Source organism: Pocillopora verrucosa, chromosome 14, assembly GCF_036669915.1.
Source record: "Pocillopora verrucosa isolate sample1 chromosome 14, ASM3666991v2, whole genome shotgun sequence".
Lineage (NCBI taxonomy): Eukaryota > Metazoa > Cnidaria > Anthozoa > Scleractinia > Pocilloporidae > Pocillopora > Pocillopora verrucosa.
In genome coordinates this window covers 1,408,554-1,426,627 of record NC_089325.1, presented here as the reverse complement: position 1 = coordinate 1,426,627, position 18,074 = coordinate 1,408,554, and the positions used below count along the sequence as shown (strand labels likewise).

Here is an 18,074-nt window from a genome sequence, read left to right as displayed (position 1 = left end):
TTCATCAGCCGTTACACATTATAATTACATTCTTAAGAATTCTTATGAAACAAAAGTTATGAATCGCCTCTTCAATATGATATAGGTATTTTGTAACCACATCTTTCCAATCGATATATGACCATTTCGCTTTTGTTACGTCAACCCTATGAAACGGAAACATTTAACTAACTGCTACCATGTAAAAGAAATTTCCATAGGCCTGCTGACAGGGTCAGCAGTAAGGGGCCACAGTTTACACGTCGGAATGCGAATATGCCATGAATTAACAGCACTACGATCTCTGATTCTGGGTTTCATAAAGTTTGCACTCAAGTCAAGATTATTCTAAGATAAATTTTGTTCTTTTGTGTTATATAATGTAATCTCCAAAAAATGATTGTTCCCTTAAACAAAAAATGTGTTTCATTCCTAACTCACCAATTTACGTTTTTTTTTAAATTTTGCACGCGTGTCTTATCCTTTAATCCATAAAGATGAACTGAAGGCATGATTCCAGATAAATTTCAGCTATAAGTTAACTACATAACATTCGTTTGGTAAAAAGTGTATAAATCAACCCATTGAAAAACTTTGCTTCGTAACCATACAATGTTATAAAATCTATATTTTCCTGTGAATGATTTTCATAAAAATTCTCACCGCATGAAACGATAATCTTCATTCCAGTAAAGGAGTAATACGAAAGTAACAAAACTAAAATGAGTCTGACCTTACTGTGTTACAACAATGCACAGACTTAATTGCACTCGGAAATTTCAATCAATTTCTTCTTTATAAAAAAAAATCAGGCTACTGTTTGAATAGCATTATATAGCTTGTGGAGCTTCAGCATGAAATGATAATCTTCATTCCAGTAAAGCAGTACTATGGTCGAAAGTTGCGAAAAAGTAAAATGAATCTGACCTCATTATATTACCATAATGCACAGACTTATTGCACCCGGAAATTCTAATCAATTTCTTCTTTATAGAAAAATGAACACGCTTTTATTTAAACATCGCTCTATAGCTTGTGGAGCCACAACATACTTGTTTTACACTAAAGTTAAATACGAATGCCCCACGCTGATAGTGTCATATGAGTGATTCCTTACAGGATGCTCCACTATGAGGTTCTTTCATAATAAACCTCTACCTCATCTGCGCAGAAATTATTACTTCCTGTCCAGACATTATTGTTGCAGTATTTCCCGGTATAAGATTGACAATTGAAGTAAGAATTATAGTTACTATTAGCGTAATTTGCTACGTAAATATCATGTCCCCCACCGAATGTCGGACCATAATTATAATGATTGTATGTTGCATAGTTATGTTGGCTAATGTCCTTTTTAAAGTATCCATATCCGTAGTAGTTCTTCAGTGAAAATATGAAGGCTTTCGATGAAGAAGTGTTCTGTCCATAATAACTCTTATAATAACTACGATAGTATCTGTAACTGTATCTGTAACTGTATCTGTAGTAATCTAAAAAATAGTACTTAGGGTACATTAGTAATTTTAGACCATTTGTATTCAAAAGAAAATAGCTGAACTGATAATTAGGTTTCGTGGAAAAAAAAAGTAGGGGGAGGCCATACCATGGGGATAGAGACCAGGGGTATTGTCAACAAATAGACTCTGTCGCATCCAATTATTCAAAGCTTGGTCCCCTATCCTTAGATCAGTTGCTCTGTTGATTCTTCCAGCATTTTCGTCCATTTTCAATACATAGTTAACGCTTGATAACGTAGACCAAATGTCGATATAATTCTAAGTAAACTTTTTAACTATGAATAAGTATTTTAAACTTGATGTCATTTTGAAACAGGTAAATAATCACTTCCAATTGACCGAGCGCGAGGACCATACTAGGGACTATTGGCCCGAGGTCGTGGTGGTACGGACTAAGGGCTAGTATAATCCATTACGGCTTGAGCAAGCGAGGTTAATAGGTAGTTTATTTTAAGGCACTGGCAAAATCTTGCCTATTTTCTATTTGCCGGCTTTCGTGAATAGAAACACACGGTTTATGACGGTTTCCAAGCAAAAGAGCCATATGGCAAAAAAAACCGACCAATTAAGAACCAATCAGAACGCTCGATTATTATAGCATGATACAATAATCTTGTATATTTGCTAACACTGAGTGTCAATTGTTTTTAATCAAATACGGAGGCAGTTAACGAACTTACATCTCCATGACTGATCAGTGTAACCGCCAAATATGTAACCATGAGCACGAATAATCGTCACTGTGGGTCCGCGGCGATCACAATAGCTGTGAAATGTCGAAGAGCCCCATCCATGACTTGAGGCTCTATAGCACAGACTCCAGTAACTGTTAGCCTGACTCTGCAAGCGGGAATGTAGCCAGGAATGTAATTGGGACATTTGTTTGGTGTTTCCACCTATGATTTTCGAGTCAGCGAGTCCTCCTGATGGATAAAAAGGCGAACGAACTTTTAATAAAACTTCTCGTGACGTCCAAAGAAGAACTCAGGACTTGGTTAACATGTTTGCTTCTTCTTTGCGTGACCCTCGCATATTTTCGCATATTTTTCCACCGACATTTTTGCCTCGTACAAGGTCACGATTACCCTTATTTTCAACGAAACCATGATAAATAAATTATCAGTTGTTCAAGGACTTACTGAAAGGATGACATTTCGTTCCGTTTCCATAGTAGTGAGCCGAATGATTACAGTGGCACCTGAATGATCCTGGAGTGTTGATACATTGCGCGTCGGCATCACAGTTATGTCCATTAAGTGTACATTCATCGACATCTGCATGAGGGGGAAAATGTACATTAGAGACTTACACGGTCAATAGAAACCTTCTTTACAGTTTTCTTTATAGCATTTTAAACATTCATCAGAAAGGGCTCTCAGGGAGACCTCACAGAGAAAAGTTATTTTCATGAACAATTCATCGTTCGTATTGCTTACTTAGCACTAAAAGTTTACGTCATGAAAGTATTTCCGAATTTTGGCTAAAAAAATATATCGTATTCCCCTCTACTTAGCAAGAAGAGTTCATCTTTCATCCTTCAACACATGTTTGTTAATATAATTTGCGTAACTGTCCATACACAATTCTCTGGTAATCCCTCATACAATTTAAATAATATATGGCTCTGGTATGACCAGCCTTTTGTGTGTGTTGGGGTAATTCTTGAGGGAGATCTCAAAACAATCACAGCAAATGAGATTATGAACTACTTCATTTGGTTTTATGGACTGAGTTGATAAAAACAAATTATCTTGTAATACCCCAACCGACGCAGCACTGCAGTTTCTTTAGAAACTTCCCTCTTCATTCATTTGAGATTATGAAACTTATAAACTGCTTTTAAAATAAAAGTTGAGACAGTAAGTTTCAGTGTAGGTCATAGAATGTCATTGGAACCAATAGAGAACGAAACCTTTTTTTCAGTGCCTCTTCGCTTGATTTGTAGGTGGGGGTAGGGGAAGGGTGTCGATTGGTTAGGTGGAAAAGTGATAGGTCCGAGAATAAGGTTGCTGAAAACTCTTTTATATGGTATAGAATATCGTATACTTAAAACAATGGGTGTGTGATCCGTTTTCAGACTGAAGTTAAGAAAACTGCAACCTAAGATTTTTCCATGTCAATGTACAATGTACCCGTGCAGTTTATTCCATCGCCAGTGTAACCATTAACACAAGAACATGTATACGATCCAATTGTGTTTTGACACATGGCATTTCTATGACATCTGTGACCTGAAGAACATTCATCTTTGTCTGCCAAAGGAACGAAAAGACAAGACATAAAGGGTTGCAACATGCGCAGAGTTTGTAACATCAAAGCGTTTAGTGTAAACACGACCTGACGAATGCTGGTCAAATTAGCTCAGTCAGAATAATTGACAAAAGAAAGTTGGTCTGTAGTAAAAATGATATTGGTCTAGTTCAGTAGGTGTTTCAGGTGGCGGCCTGATCATACATTTGCTCAGTAAGTCAGTCGCCCAATGGTCAATCAACCATTATATCAATCAATCAATCAATCAATCAATCGAATGCATGCAGTCAGTAAACACGAGTACTTAATTTAATTTATTGGCAATGGACTTAAACATATCGTTACCAGTATTAATGCTGTGCTAAGCTGAGTTTGTGAATGTGGACACATAGGGGTGAACTCCTTATCAATACCTGTACAACTCCGACCATCACCGCTATACCCTCTGGCACAGTGGCAGTTGTATGATCCCTGCGTATTTGTACAAATCCCATTTTTTCCGCAATCATGATAATTTCCTTTGCATTCATCAAGGTCTTAGAGTAGAGAAACATTTGAATGAGGAAACAACAACAACAAAGCAGCAACAACGAGAAACAAGAAATAAATCAGAAAACAAGTCAACGTTTAGGAACCAGCTAGCGCTGACAGGTCATAGTAAGGAGGAATGGGGGGATGGAGTAAAGCAGGAAAAGAGGGATGAAGTGAGATTATTGTTTCCAAATTTCAACCACTCCAGATTTTAATTCAACCAAGCTTAATTTTAATGTGGAGGTGCGATGGCCTCATGGTTAGTGTGCTCGGCTCCGGATCGGGTGGTCCGGGTTCGAGCCCTGGCCGGGGTCATTGTGTTGTGTTCTTAGGCAAGACACTTTCCTCTCACCGTGCTTCTCTTCACCCAGCTGTACAAATGGGTACCAGCAAATGTGCTGGGGGTAACCCTGCGATGGACTAGCATCCCATCCAGGGGGGAGTAGCAATACTCCTTGCCGCTTCATGAAAACCGGAGTTAAGCACCAGCCCCATGGGCCACTTGCACCCGTATAAAGGCTTACTTACTAAGCAAGTGTTAATCTGTCGCAACCGTTAGTGATGTGATCTTGCCGAAGAAAAAATGTATTTACCTTCTGAACATGTGTAATTATGACAGCTCTCGCAATTTACGTCATTCCATGTAAATTTATGTGCAACTCCCAAGGTGTGAACGCAGTCTTCGTTCAGTCGGAAATCGTTGGGTTGATGTGGAGCCCAGTAAGTGAAGTTGCTTGACTGGTTATCAGCCCAAACAAATGTACCCTCCGTATCCCTGTCATTGAATCCGATCCATCCTCTATCTCCATTGAAACGCTGCTGTATATAAATATTTATTTCTTGACTTTTTAAGGCGATGAGGCTGGTGTTGTATTTTTGGCAGGTTTTTTGCGCCTCAGTCCAGTTTTTGCACGACTTACTGGTGGAGTAGCAAAAGCCAGAAAAGTATGACCAGCCTGGTTTACACACTTCTAAACCGAAAAAACATTAAGAGATGATGTTTAGTTAATATAACGGTATGCTAAAATGGGTAACCTATACAATAATAGCTTTGTTTCAGTCGTCGTTGTGCTTACCCGCCAGGACAACGTAAGAGACAGTAACAGGGTCATGCTGAGCAGCAAACAACTCCTTGAGACAAATACGAAATTCTGATGTCTTGATATGCTGCAAAAAATATATTCAATTAGAAGGAAATCTGTAGATGAGGATTTGCATTTGGCAGAACAAGGACTTCGCACACATCTGAACATTTTACAGTTAGGGTTCAGCTGACTAAATGGATAAAGAAACTGCATTTACATAGGAAAAAATTATCATATAATTAACTGTGAACGGAAAAGAAAATACCTCTATCCATGCAGTTACAGATATGTACTTTGACTTTGGGTTGTTTCCATCTGAATTGTGATTTGCGGCGATTATTACCGTAGGTTTTTTGTCGTAAGTCTTGACGAACTGCACATCCTGCAAGGAAAAGCAACCAAGGAAGCAGCCAACGAATAATCAGAAATAAAAAAGATCAACTAAGGCAACAGTTAATAGGAAGTCTATCAGCTACAAGTGCATGTTTTACTAAAATCTTTACTCAATCAAATTGCATTGATGAGCCAGGTGAGGCTTTTTATGCAAAAGTGATGAATGAACACGATGATAAAATAAGAGATAACTGGTAGGGTAACTAGAATTATTAGTACTAAATCAAGGCGGAGGCCATGTGCAGCGTACCTTGCAGAACGCACCATTGTAGTTTGCGGAAACAGAGCTGTTGTTAGGAAAGTCGATTTTTCTACTTTCAGAGAAAAGCGGGCGATGAATTTCTTCAAAAGCCATCCAGTTCTAGAGAGAACAATTCAAACAACGCCTTGATACAAAGTTTCTTTACCATAAACCAGGCAAATTGGGACATTTCGGTCTGAATGTACAACTTAAACATTAAGACTGATTTTGTTTCCCTCATGACAGGTATCCCAAATTTTTGCTCGAAATAAAACCCGACTGACACTCTTCTTCTATCTCGTTGAAATTTAAAAATTGGCGTTCTTGATTTCGGATAAGGATATTCTGTTAGACCAATGGTTCAGCGACCAATTCTTCGGCGTAAATGGCTAATTCCGAAAAACGCTGAAATGAAACGAACAACAAGCAAAAAAACAAATCGGAAGAAAAGGCAAATACACGAAACTTGTGATTTTTTTAATATAAAGTCACACTGCTCGAGCTGTTCACAGATGTTGAGTTGGTACATACCACAAGGATGTCCTCATGGAGACCGTCATAATTTTGTAATTCTCGGAGGCAAATGTAAAAGGTAGATCTGGTAGCATTTTCTACCCACAGACTGGCGGCGTCGTGCTTGTAAGCTGAAGTTACGTGATCTGCTGTCACCAGAATTATGGGTGTAGCAGCAAATTTATCCTTTGTAAAGAATTCACGGTTGTTAGTTGCTAATTAGAGAGAATGAAATGAGGTTCGGTCAGTCATTTTAACCATTTTGTTAGGAATGATCCAAAACTGCAAAATTATGATACAGATTTGGCTAGAAGTTTGCAACTGGCTTTATTATCGTCGTTGTTGATGGAAACAATAATATGGAAACCTTCCATTCGGAAAAGGGAGAGGAAAACGCACACTCACCGTTGGCAGACTAATTTTTATGCACTTCGTTCCAGTCCACCATTGTGGAATATTTGTATTTCCTGTTACACCTCCATTTGGAGCTCCTTGGTAAGCCATCCAGTCGACGGACGCCAAATTCTTTCGTATCACGGTCATTTCTTCCTGCAGCCGTTGCACAAACCTTCAAGAGAGAAAAAATAATTTTTGGTAAACATGGGGTCCCCTAGAAACGGTGTTATTAATCTCGACGAAATCAAGACTACTTTTAAAAGAAATCAATCCTCAAGTGACAAAGTAACCAGTGACAGAGTTGATGCATTTCTAGTAATTTAAGGATAACGAACCCTGAAATTCTGGTAATTGACATTTTCCACCCACGAGACGGTGGCTTCGTGCACGAAATTCCTCCTGGTGGAGTTCCAGTGATTGGTAGTTATCTGCACGTGCACCTCCTTGTCGGGATAAAACGAAAATGGTGGGAAGGTCACCAACTCGCAAGCTGTTTCAGCCCAGGAAACATCTCTCTTCAGCTCAACTCTTCCTCTCTGAACAGGAAAACCTTTGGCAACATCGAAATAGTATCAACCTTCAGCCATGTGCTGTGATAGGGTGTTCATTCTCTCTTAATATAGTTTAGTTTTCTAGTATCTGATGGTACCATAACCAACAAGAAACTACATACACTTTCACCAAAGCAAGAAACTACATACTCTTTAACCAAAACAAGAAACTACATACACTTTCATCCTGTTAGTGCTGGCTAAGGATATAACTCTGAGATTTATCTTCATTTGTCTCTGAAATAACCTAAAGCTATGATAGAGAGCACAAGTGTGTAACCTATCCAAATGATCTGAGCCTTAGTGAAAGCACCAAACTAAGGCAAATGTTTTCCTGACATATTTAAGGTGTCATTTGGTATACATCATTATAGTGGCGTTTCCTTATGTCTCAATCTTTTCATGAATTGGGAAGCGGTATTCACGATTCGTTAGTGGGCTTCTTTGTGAGCTTACGTGCAAGATGAAACGCTCTTGATTCTATAAACTCCAAAACATGCAAATTATCGCAGATATACTTCTTACCCGTACAACTTCCTGGATGATACAGAGTGTGGTTGCTCTTCAGTCTGCATATATCCAGCTCAAACATGCACTTGTTTTTGAACGTAGTCGAGTTAGAAGAAAACACTTGTTCTTCATATGAAGGGCAGTTTTCTTCGCACACGCAACGGGCGTCAAATGCGTCGAATGCCTTGCAGACAGCAAAGTAATTGCATGTAACGTTGATGCACGGGTCAAGGTCTTTGGAATAGTATCAAATATAATCAGCAAGTGAGCAGTGCTTATAGTGTTTCAAAATTAAGGTGGGGTCTACATGAGAGAGCGACACTCCTGACTGGCTTAATTTTCTCGCTTTCTATTACATCGAGTCACTAAAATTATCGTAATTCCTCTCGAAAAGTTGCGGCCATTTTTTCTAAAAATAGCCATCGCAGCACTACAATTTAAAAGAAACACACGTAATTTTTTTTTGAAGTTGGAAAGGAAAATCAAACTCGCATCAAGTAAATAAACAAGGAGACAATTTCGAAGACGTCTTTCCGTTTTAATTGAATTGAAATCAGCAGTTAAAGATTCATTTCTTTTTTGCAAGGTCTTAAAGAATCTATAAATACGATAAGGAGGCCACCTCATATTAAATATTGCTTTGAACCACATGTACAGTTAAAAAAACAAACAAAAACAATAAACAAAAGTTAAAGGTGAATCTTGCTATGTTGATGATAATTCGATGATAAGAAATGAAGGTTATTTAACTCGTTATCCAAATACAGACAGGCATATGAGGCGAAAATCGGGGGTGTTTTCAGAGCTGTAGTGTTGCTAAGGTATTCTCACATGTCTGAAAATAAATGAACAAAACTTGCTGAGAAAAAATTCAAATGCAAGAATTGGTGTTTAAAACTGAGAAAACCAACGCAAGCCACCTTTCAATCTCTTTTGGGTGAGTGATTCCGTAGTCAAGGTAGCTTGAGGAAAGTGCTTCATGCCAGCCCATGATTTGGAATTGCTAGTAATTTCTGATATACCTTGCTATTGGTAGAAAGACAAGGGCAAAGCAAATTTAAACTATATGTCTATTGCCCACCTCCAATGATTGCATATTGAACGGTTATTGAGTCATGGTTCCTACTTAGTCCCTGGCTGTCCTTGACACAAACCTTGAATGCTGACCGACTGACCTCCTTCAAAAACAAATTGAAAACAATCGTTCAAGAAACAGAAAAAGTCATAACTTAAAATTTACGATAATGTCAGCCCCACCTCAAATATAACTGACATCTGAATTACTAAGTTGAGAGGTGATTTCTGAGACGTTTTGCAGAAAATTAACGTGCGAGAGATGATGAAAAAATCCAAGCAAAGGAGGACAGAGAAACAAACCAACAAACGGATGCAAGGAAAAATAGTAAAAACAATTATCTCATATGAATATGTTACCTCTATCCAAACGTTTATAGCATTGTTACAACGACCTGCTGAGTTGCCCCACAATGCACTTGAGGTGTTTTCGTGACTTCCAGATATCAAGACTGTAGGCGGCTCGTAAAATGGGTTTTCAAACTTAAAATCCTGATTTTAGACACCAAAAAATAGACTTAAAACTTTCAACGATGGTTAGACCTGTTCATGAAAAAGCTCTTTTGACCTCAGCGTGTTTGAAATGTTCAAACTAAACTCGTCATATCACCTTGGCTACGATCAACAGCAGCAAAAAAAAAGAACAACAACGACAAAAACAAGAAATCAAAAAGATTAAATAATCATACCAGAAACTTCCCACCTGGCAAAAAGCGTAATTATTTTTTCGTAATGGCGCCCCATCTCCGGCGAAATGAATCTTTCCTTCTTCAGTGAAGTTCCAGTTGGAAGGTAACACGTCATACGCAAACCAATGCTGGTGAACCCAAAAGTGTAAGTCAATTATTAGAAAAGAAAAAAATTACAGTTTAATATGACAAACTATACAAGAAAAATATAAACTAAGCTGTTGTGAAACAAAGGAATAAAAGGCCTAAAAACACAAATAGACGATGCGAAAAAAAAAAGGAAGATAGAACTAATCAACTCAGTTTGCGCCTTACATGAACTTTAGGAATTATAGGATTCCGTCGCTTCAATTAATCTGAGCGCAGTACTGCTCATTTATCGCAAAATTTTGGAGAGTCAACGTACCACTTTGAGGTCTGAGTGAATGCCATCAAACGCCATGAACTCTCTCATACAGACATTAAATTTATTTTTGCTGACATTTTCCAGCCATAGATTCATGGAGTCATAGGGTCTGTCTGTATGTTTATGCTGAACAGTAATGAACACTTTTGGCTTGTTCTTGAAACCCTGTGAGGAAGTGAGAGGAAAGTGAGTAACTCATAGATTTAGAAACTTAAAAATTGAGCTTTTAGAATCTCCTTTTCCGCTCTAGGGGCCAGAGGTGAATCTGTATACGGGTCAGATAAAAATTAAGAGATATCAGAAGTAATTTTTTATTTTGAAGTTCGCATTCATTTGAATAAAGCTTGTTTCTGTGAATGTGTTAAATCAACAGTAACTTGACAACTAAACCGTATCAGAACATTCTTGGCTAATACAGTCACACGCTAAACACGTTACGAATGAGACTTACATTACTTTGGTTATCGGTGATCGATACTCGTTTGCACTGAGTCCTTGTGGTCCATTCATCAAAGTCCACGGTGCCAGACTTAATTCCTTGATGAGACCCCTGGAATGCGAGCCAGTTTATAACAGACGTACCTGCTGAACCACTTCCTGCCTCGCGAACACAAACCTTAAATCCTGACGTAGAGATCGATTTTACCCACAGTGCTGCTGGGTCGTGGATTTTGATATGTTTGTTGCCATGGCTGAGGGTAACAAAGACTTTGACGTCACCCGAGCCCTGGAACTGGGTTTTGAACGAGACGGACTGGCAACCATGATTGTTTTGGGAGGTGTCAGTTATATTGACCTTTCCAGCTTGGAAGACGTCTGCCAAAATGAAAATCGGAAAAAGGTGATCAATATTTTTTCCGAACTTAAGAAAACAAAAATGCTGAAATTTAAATGGAGTTAGCTATAATCGGTGTCTTTAGCGAATTTTACCTTAGTTTTAAGAAAATATATGCAACGAAAATTGATTTGTTCACTCAAAAATTTCTACTGCTACGCATTCAGCAAAATGATCTTGACACGCATGGACTCATTAACATTCACAAGACTGAAAAGGTGGACTTAGGGGTGACTTTGAGGCTCCAACTCTTAATGATAAAATGAACAATCGAGCCACAGTTAAAATTCTTCGCCTCGACTATCTTGTGGCGGAGGATCTAAAATCTACGTAGTTGCACAGGTGTGTTTTTCTCCAGAGCCGCTTCACACCCATTAGGCGTTGTCCCAGATTGGTAACTTTGCCTGATCTACCTTGTAAACCAGCTCGAAAATTGAAAATTAGCTGACAGTTGGATAATTAAGAGATGTATAAAAACAATGTTCCTAAATTTTTTTTCATCTACTCTGCAGATCAAGCCGTGAAATCAAATAAAGCATAATCAGCAAGTTTAGCATTGGGACTGACGTTTGTCTAAATGATGTAGAACTATCAAATCAAACCAGCTACAAAATCAACGGGATACTTACCGCTACACAGACACAGCTCGAGAGAAATCACTAGGAAAGCAAACAGCCCAAAAAACTTTGTAAAGGTCATTCTGTGGCAGCATGCAAAAGTTGCAACCTAGCTGAAAGCTCCTCTGATCCCAAGCTTTCGGAACGAAATGTGAACAGAAGCGGTCAGAACATGCTTAAATGCTGCTGTCAGATTGAGGAACAAGTGACCTGATATATCCGATAGAATCAAGGTTAAACGTAAGTCGCTAAAAGCTGCTTTTAAGGAAGAATTACCGAAAATTAATCAATAAGTTTGGATAACCAACGCAATGGTCACCTTTGCACCATTCTGTGGATATGCTTTTCTTCTCAGATGAAGATCGGAGATGGGTCTTTTAACAAATTTCAAATGTCGACCACTACGTCTTTTATTTCCTCCCTTTTTGTTTTCGCTTAGTTTTGTTCTTCTTTCGCATCAGTACGCAAATACTTCTAATTACGTAACGTGCGCCGTGCTGGTGCTTGTTGGATTATCCCGTTATAAAAATAACTCCGAATTCTTGGAAAAAGGGTTGTTTGTCACGCGGTACGGAATGCGATTGTTGTTTGTAATTTCTCGAAGTTATGCCGTTAGAAACAGGACTGTTATAAAAAATGTCAAGACTGCTGAAGATAGCTAGAGATAAAGGGTAACCAAAATGGGCGTATTGAAAACTGTTTGCCTCTTACTGCATAACAAAGTGTCGAAAGACCAAATAAGGAATTTCTTTATAGACCTGTTATTCTTCTCTAAGAGAGATCCGAGAGGGGTCAAACAATCCTTTTCTGTTGTTCCTTTTTTTTAATTTTTCGGTTTTTCTTTTGTATTAGTGCACTGATACTTTTTGATTGCATAACATGTGCCGCGCTTTTTTGGATTATCCAGTTATCCCAACAATTCTGAATTCTCGGAAAAGGGTCTGTAATTTCTCGAATTATGCCATTAAAAACAGGATTATTGTAGAGCATGTTCAGACGTAACACTACTGAAGGGAGCTTGGGGTTAAAGGAAAATAATAAAAATTAGGCCGTATTAAAAACTGTTTGCTTCTTGCTGCATGGCCGATTTGCTGAAATACCAAAAAATTCTTCTTTTGTGGACATGTTTTTCTTCTCTGACGAAGACCAGAGATTGAATTTTTAAAAACATAGTCAGCTACTGTGTCTGTTTTTTTCTCCTTTCCGTAACTTTGCTTAGCTTTATTTCTCTCTCGCATTAGAACGCTGATACTATGAAAGTATATGGTATGCGCCGTTCTTGTTGAATTTTCCTGTTATCAAAATAATTCCGGATTCTTAGAAAAAGGCTGGTTATTCGCCACGCGGTTAAAGAGTGCGATTTTTATCTGTAACTTCTTGAAATCATGCCGGTAGAAACAGGGCAATTATACAACGTTCTAAAACTAGTGATTTAGCTGTTCAGAAGAGAAGTTAAGAGGTTTTCAAAATGGGCTCTATTGATAACTGCTTGCTTCTTGCTTCATTGCAATTTGGCAGAAGACCCCATATTCCTTTGTGGAAATGATTTCCTTCTCTGAAGGAGGCGAGGAAGGATTTTAGGGTATTTGTTAATTACTGCCTCTGTCGTTCCTCTTTTTTCAGTTTTTTCTTTGTTTTGTTTTTCTTCAGTATTAGTGAGCTAAATTTTTTTTATTGCATAACGTACGCCGTGATTTTTGGATTATCCTGTTCTTAGAATAATCCCGAATTCTTGGAAGAAGGTTATTTGCCACGCTGATTAAGAGCGCGATTGTCGTCTGTAATTTCCCGAAATTATACCGTTAGAAACAGGATTATCTTAGAACATTTTGAATACTGTTTGCTTGTTCAGCCGCGTGCTGAAAGACCAACAAGATTCATTCACCGTGGACATATTTTCTTCTCTTTCGAAGATCAGAGATTGAATTTCTAAAAACGTTGTTAGCAATTGCGTCTGTTGTTTTGCTCCTTTTCGTAACTTTTTTTCATAGTTTTGTTTCTCTCTCACACATTAGGACTCTGATACTTTGATAATATATGGCATTCGCCGTTCTTGTTGGATTTTACTGTTGTCAAAATAATTCGGAATATTTGGAACAGGGTTAGTTTATTGCCACGCGGTTAAAAAGTGCGATTGTTATCTGTAACTTCTTTAAATCACGCCATTAATTAGAAGCAGGACAATTTTAAAACATTTGAACACTGGTGATGCAACTCTGCAGAAGAGAGGTTAGGAGGTAACAAAAATGGGCTTTATAAAACTGTTTGATTCTTTCTTCATAGGAATGCGGTGAAAGCCCCCTTTTCGGACATGTTTTTCTTCTCGAAGAAGGATCTTAAGTTACTAGTTAGTTACTACCTTCGTTGTTTCCTCCTTTTTAGTTTTTGCTTACTGAGTTTTGTTTCTCTCTTACTTCGTTTCTCTCTGATACTTTGATAACACATGGCGTGCACCATGCCTGTTGGATTATCTTGTTACTAATTTTGGGCCAAAATAACTCCGAATTCTCGGAAAAGGATAGGTGTCACGCGGCTATCGATCATCGTTCAAAAGAGGTTAAAAAGAGCTATTGTAATAAAAAATAGGGCAATTGTAGAACATGTTAAGACTGATTTTGTAACACTGGTGAAGGGAAGTTAAAGAGTAGCCAAAATGTGTCGTTTTTAAAACCGCCTGCGAAGGAATAAGTAAAAAGAACAACAAAAAGAAGGCAATTAACTACTGCATGGTTGTGCTTATATCCAAGGCAGTCAATGCAAACCAATTCCCTGATCCAAACCTTATTTATTCATTGCACCTGGATTTTGTTTTGGCTGCAACACATCCCACTAAGTAAATTATCATAGACAGGAAAAAAAGACCATCAGTTGTCAGAAGGGTTAACTGTAACGCAATAATTGATTATCACTAGAAAGCGTGATTTTTGCCTGTAAATTGTTGAAATCATGCAGTACGGTGCTGGGCGCATGCAAAACATGTTAAGAATAGTAAAGAGTAGCCAAAATGAACCGTGTGGAAAACTGTCTGCGAAGGAGTGAGTTGAAGAAACGATAAAAAAAGGTTCAATTGACTACTGGTCTCGCTTTTATTTAAAAGCAGAAGAAAAACAAACTACTGTCCACTAACAGTCCATAATTCGTGTGGTGCATAAACAGTAATAAGATAAGAATTTCATAAACTATTTCTTCTTTTCGTTATTATTTCATTGTCATCTAGACGAAATGAGGCCAGGGGAAAACGAATAGAGCGACTTTGAGTGGCAAACGTCTTGGCACACTCCACTACAACTACTACCGCTACTACTACTGCTACAACATCTTTCATTTATCTCCCCCTCTCCCCTATTTCAAGGTTTTTTCAAACACTGTTTAGGGGAAATGAAGGATTTTCAAGGAACTTATTGTTGCATTCTTTTTATTATGTGTAGAGGAGAGTTTGCGAACACCAACTAAGGGGAGGTGCGCCAGCTACATTTGCCGCTCATTGTAGTTAATAAGGGAGTTTAGGGGCGAGTAATCCCGTTTTTGCTATCTGAATAATTTTTTATCAATTACGATTTTCCAAAGGTACACTAACTGCACGTGGTCTTAATTAGATCTTAGTATCCTCTGAGAAATAATTTGAAATCGGAAGTTTTTTAACTTTGATTTCTCTTGAAAAGAAAATTGTTCAGTATTCCAAAGGAGCCAACGTCGAGACGGTAAGACTGAGTCGAAAGCAGAAAGTAAATAACTATTCAGGAATTAGAGTAACTAATCACTAGCTTGTACAAACAGTAACAAAAAAAAAACAAAAAAAAATCGACGATAAAATGTAAATTCACCAGTACTAAATGCCTAACATAATTAAAGGGCACTTAATCCTGCTTTAACCTCTTCTAATTGATCACGATTCTCTTGTTCTTGATTTTCTAACACCTGGAAAAGCAAAGATTCAAAACGCTTAGCAGATTATGAACAACTTGACTTGAGCATCATCAATTCGGCGCAATTCTTCTTGGATTTAAATACCATGAAAAACAAAGGAACGAGGTCAAAAACAGAAAGTAATTTCATTTGTGCTGTGAACAACGAAAAATACATTTCAATTTTGAAAAATTAAGGCCAACATAATGAAACGAAGTTAACACGAAAAGACGTTCTTTATTAATTGGAGTTCTGTGGTGACACGGAAAGTTTAGTTCACGCTGTGTAGCACTAAACAGTCTACAATAGTTTGCCCAGGTGCTACAGCATAAAATCTATGTGCGGTGAATTAATTTATATCTCTATTACTGTTGAATCTTTTCTTACTTTGGTATTTGACAATCTAAATTGGTTTGGTCTTTCTTTGTCGACAGACAATCAATAAATAAATGGTAAATTTAAAGGTGACATCGTTGTAAACTAGAGAAGAATGGGCCACAATTGGCCGACGGGGTTCCTTAAAACTCGCCTTTCTAAGTTGCAAACTTTACTTGCCACGCTAACGCTTTTGTAGATTTAAGACATAATTTCAATTTGCACCTATAGTTTTGGGGCGCAGAAAGACCGTCCACGGTACATAAAAATTTAACATATTCTGTCGCTTTGAGTATGAAAGCGATTTTTCAAAAGTGATTTTCTGAAAACTCAACTTCCTTATACATATTCCCAAGTAGCGAATGAAAGATCGGTCTATTTCTGCTATGGAGTTATTTTAAATTTTTTAATTTGGCCAAAAGGAATCTTAATCCATTTCAGTTTGAAAATTGTTGGTCGATGAGATGATGTCTGTGGTTTTAGTCTCTTTCAGACCTTCACCCTTTACACCCAAACATTAATATGCATATTCTTCATAATCTTCTATACATTTCCTAAGGTGCTGATAAGGAGAATTCGTCTAACAATCAATAGCTTTTTTTTCAGTCGCTGACTAATTCATTACTCTCATGACCTTAAAATGTGATTCAGAGGTGATATTGTAAGGAGAAATTAGATTCTCGTCACTCTTTACAGGGGTTAAAGGATCAAGATGTAAATACCATGTTAGTTTTCCGGCAAAATCCCCCCAGGATTATTCAACACATGGATATTGCAAATTTCGCTTCAATTTTAATTCTCTTTTGATTATCTGTCTTCCTGACATTCTCCTTCCCTTACCATTTTTCTTTTTTACCCCGTTGCCTTAGCACTGACTCTTCTTTCTGCTGGCTAATAACAGTTCCACTTTAACATTCATTTTTTTTTCCTTTGAAGCGGTGTCAAGAGAGCAGACAGTTGTCTTAACATTGAATGCAACGGGTTATTAAAGGCTATTATCGTTGAATTAAATATAAAAAAGCAATAATCGTTTCCGCATCCAATAAATGTTCAATTCACACAATTATGTAATAACTCATGTTTTTTTTCGTCAATCGATCATTGGCTTAATTGGTAGTTTTATCCTTTTTTTCCTTTGCTGTACTTGAAGGAATAAGTTTATACCAACCAGACTAAAGTACCTGACTATATCTATCTGAATAGAGGAGTATTTGGCTGTTAATCAACGCCAACCAATGTTTTTTTTAATCAACTCCCTTTTCCTTGAAGATGTTTATTTAAGCTTAATCTTTTAAAGCAACAAGCAAGTGGTACATAAAATGTACCTAAGCACTTTTTTCAGTAAATTTTAATTTGATCACTTTGTTTTACAGGCATAAATTTAAATAAAAAATTTATAGATACCTTCTAACAATTTCAATCACATTTTAATCTCTCCAGAAAAGACTAAAAACATAACCTCATCAGAAAAAAAAATACGACAGTTTTCCATATGGATGTAGCTAGGAATATTGAAGGTCAACACATTCGCGTGCCCATGGATACGTTCAAATGACTGAGTTTTCGGATTTTCAATCGTGGCTTCCCACGATAGTTTCAGACTGCACCAAACGCCACAAAGCCACATCAATTGGACTTATGCCGCCTGGGATTGCGCTTATTCTTCATAGAAGACACCTATAGCTATATTGACCATGTAGGAACGTTCGTAACCATAAAGCGCTTGGAAACATTTTTAGGTTTTGTTGGCCGTTATTTGAGGTCTAACCGAGTGGAGAGTTTTGACTACGCGGAGGCCCGCTGGCGCATGAAAAAGTAAAGTGCCAGAACGATCCATAAATTTTGCACAAGGCTGGTCTTTAATTTAACTCTGGATTATGGTATTCTTTAAGCAATGATTTTAAACTTTCCTTTTGCTTGAAAAGAAATCCTACTATTATTCTAAAGGAATCAACGTCGATACCGTGAAAGAAAGTTTAAAGCAGAAACCAAATAACCTTTTGGAAATAAGATTAACTAGTCACTGTCCTGTACAAGGAGAAATAAAAAAGACAACTGATGATAAAATGTAAAATACACCAGAGCTACATGCCTAACACAATAAAAGGGCACTTAACCCTGCCTTAACTCCCGTTTAATTGATCATGATTCTCTTCAGTGGCATGACTAAATTTTCCTTGGTTTTCTAACGACAGGAGCATTAAAA

General features: G+C 37.6%; 1 non-coding gene across 1 annotated transcript; it reads right to left on the bottom strand.

The window, feature by feature from the left end:
• LOC131779589 (uncharacterized) lies at positions 1-11,715 on the bottom strand. The gene is made up of 20 exons (XR_010716173.1): positions 11,600-11,715; positions 11,393-11,395; positions 10,587-10,951; positions 10,136-10,300; positions 9,744-9,857; positions 9,401-9,532; positions 9,048-9,144; positions 7,982-8,200; positions 7,241-7,455; positions 6,915-7,077; positions 6,528-6,695; positions 6,006-6,116; positions 5,628-5,744; positions 5,354-5,444; positions 4,871-5,248; positions 4,160-4,282; positions 3,629-3,748; positions 2,636-2,770; positions 2,177-2,419; positions 1-1,469 (listed from the first exon to the last, which is right to left on the bottom strand). It is a non-coding gene; the product is annotated as an uncharacterized protein (transcript).
• Between the last annotated feature and the right edge of the window lie 6,359 nt (positions 11,716-18,074).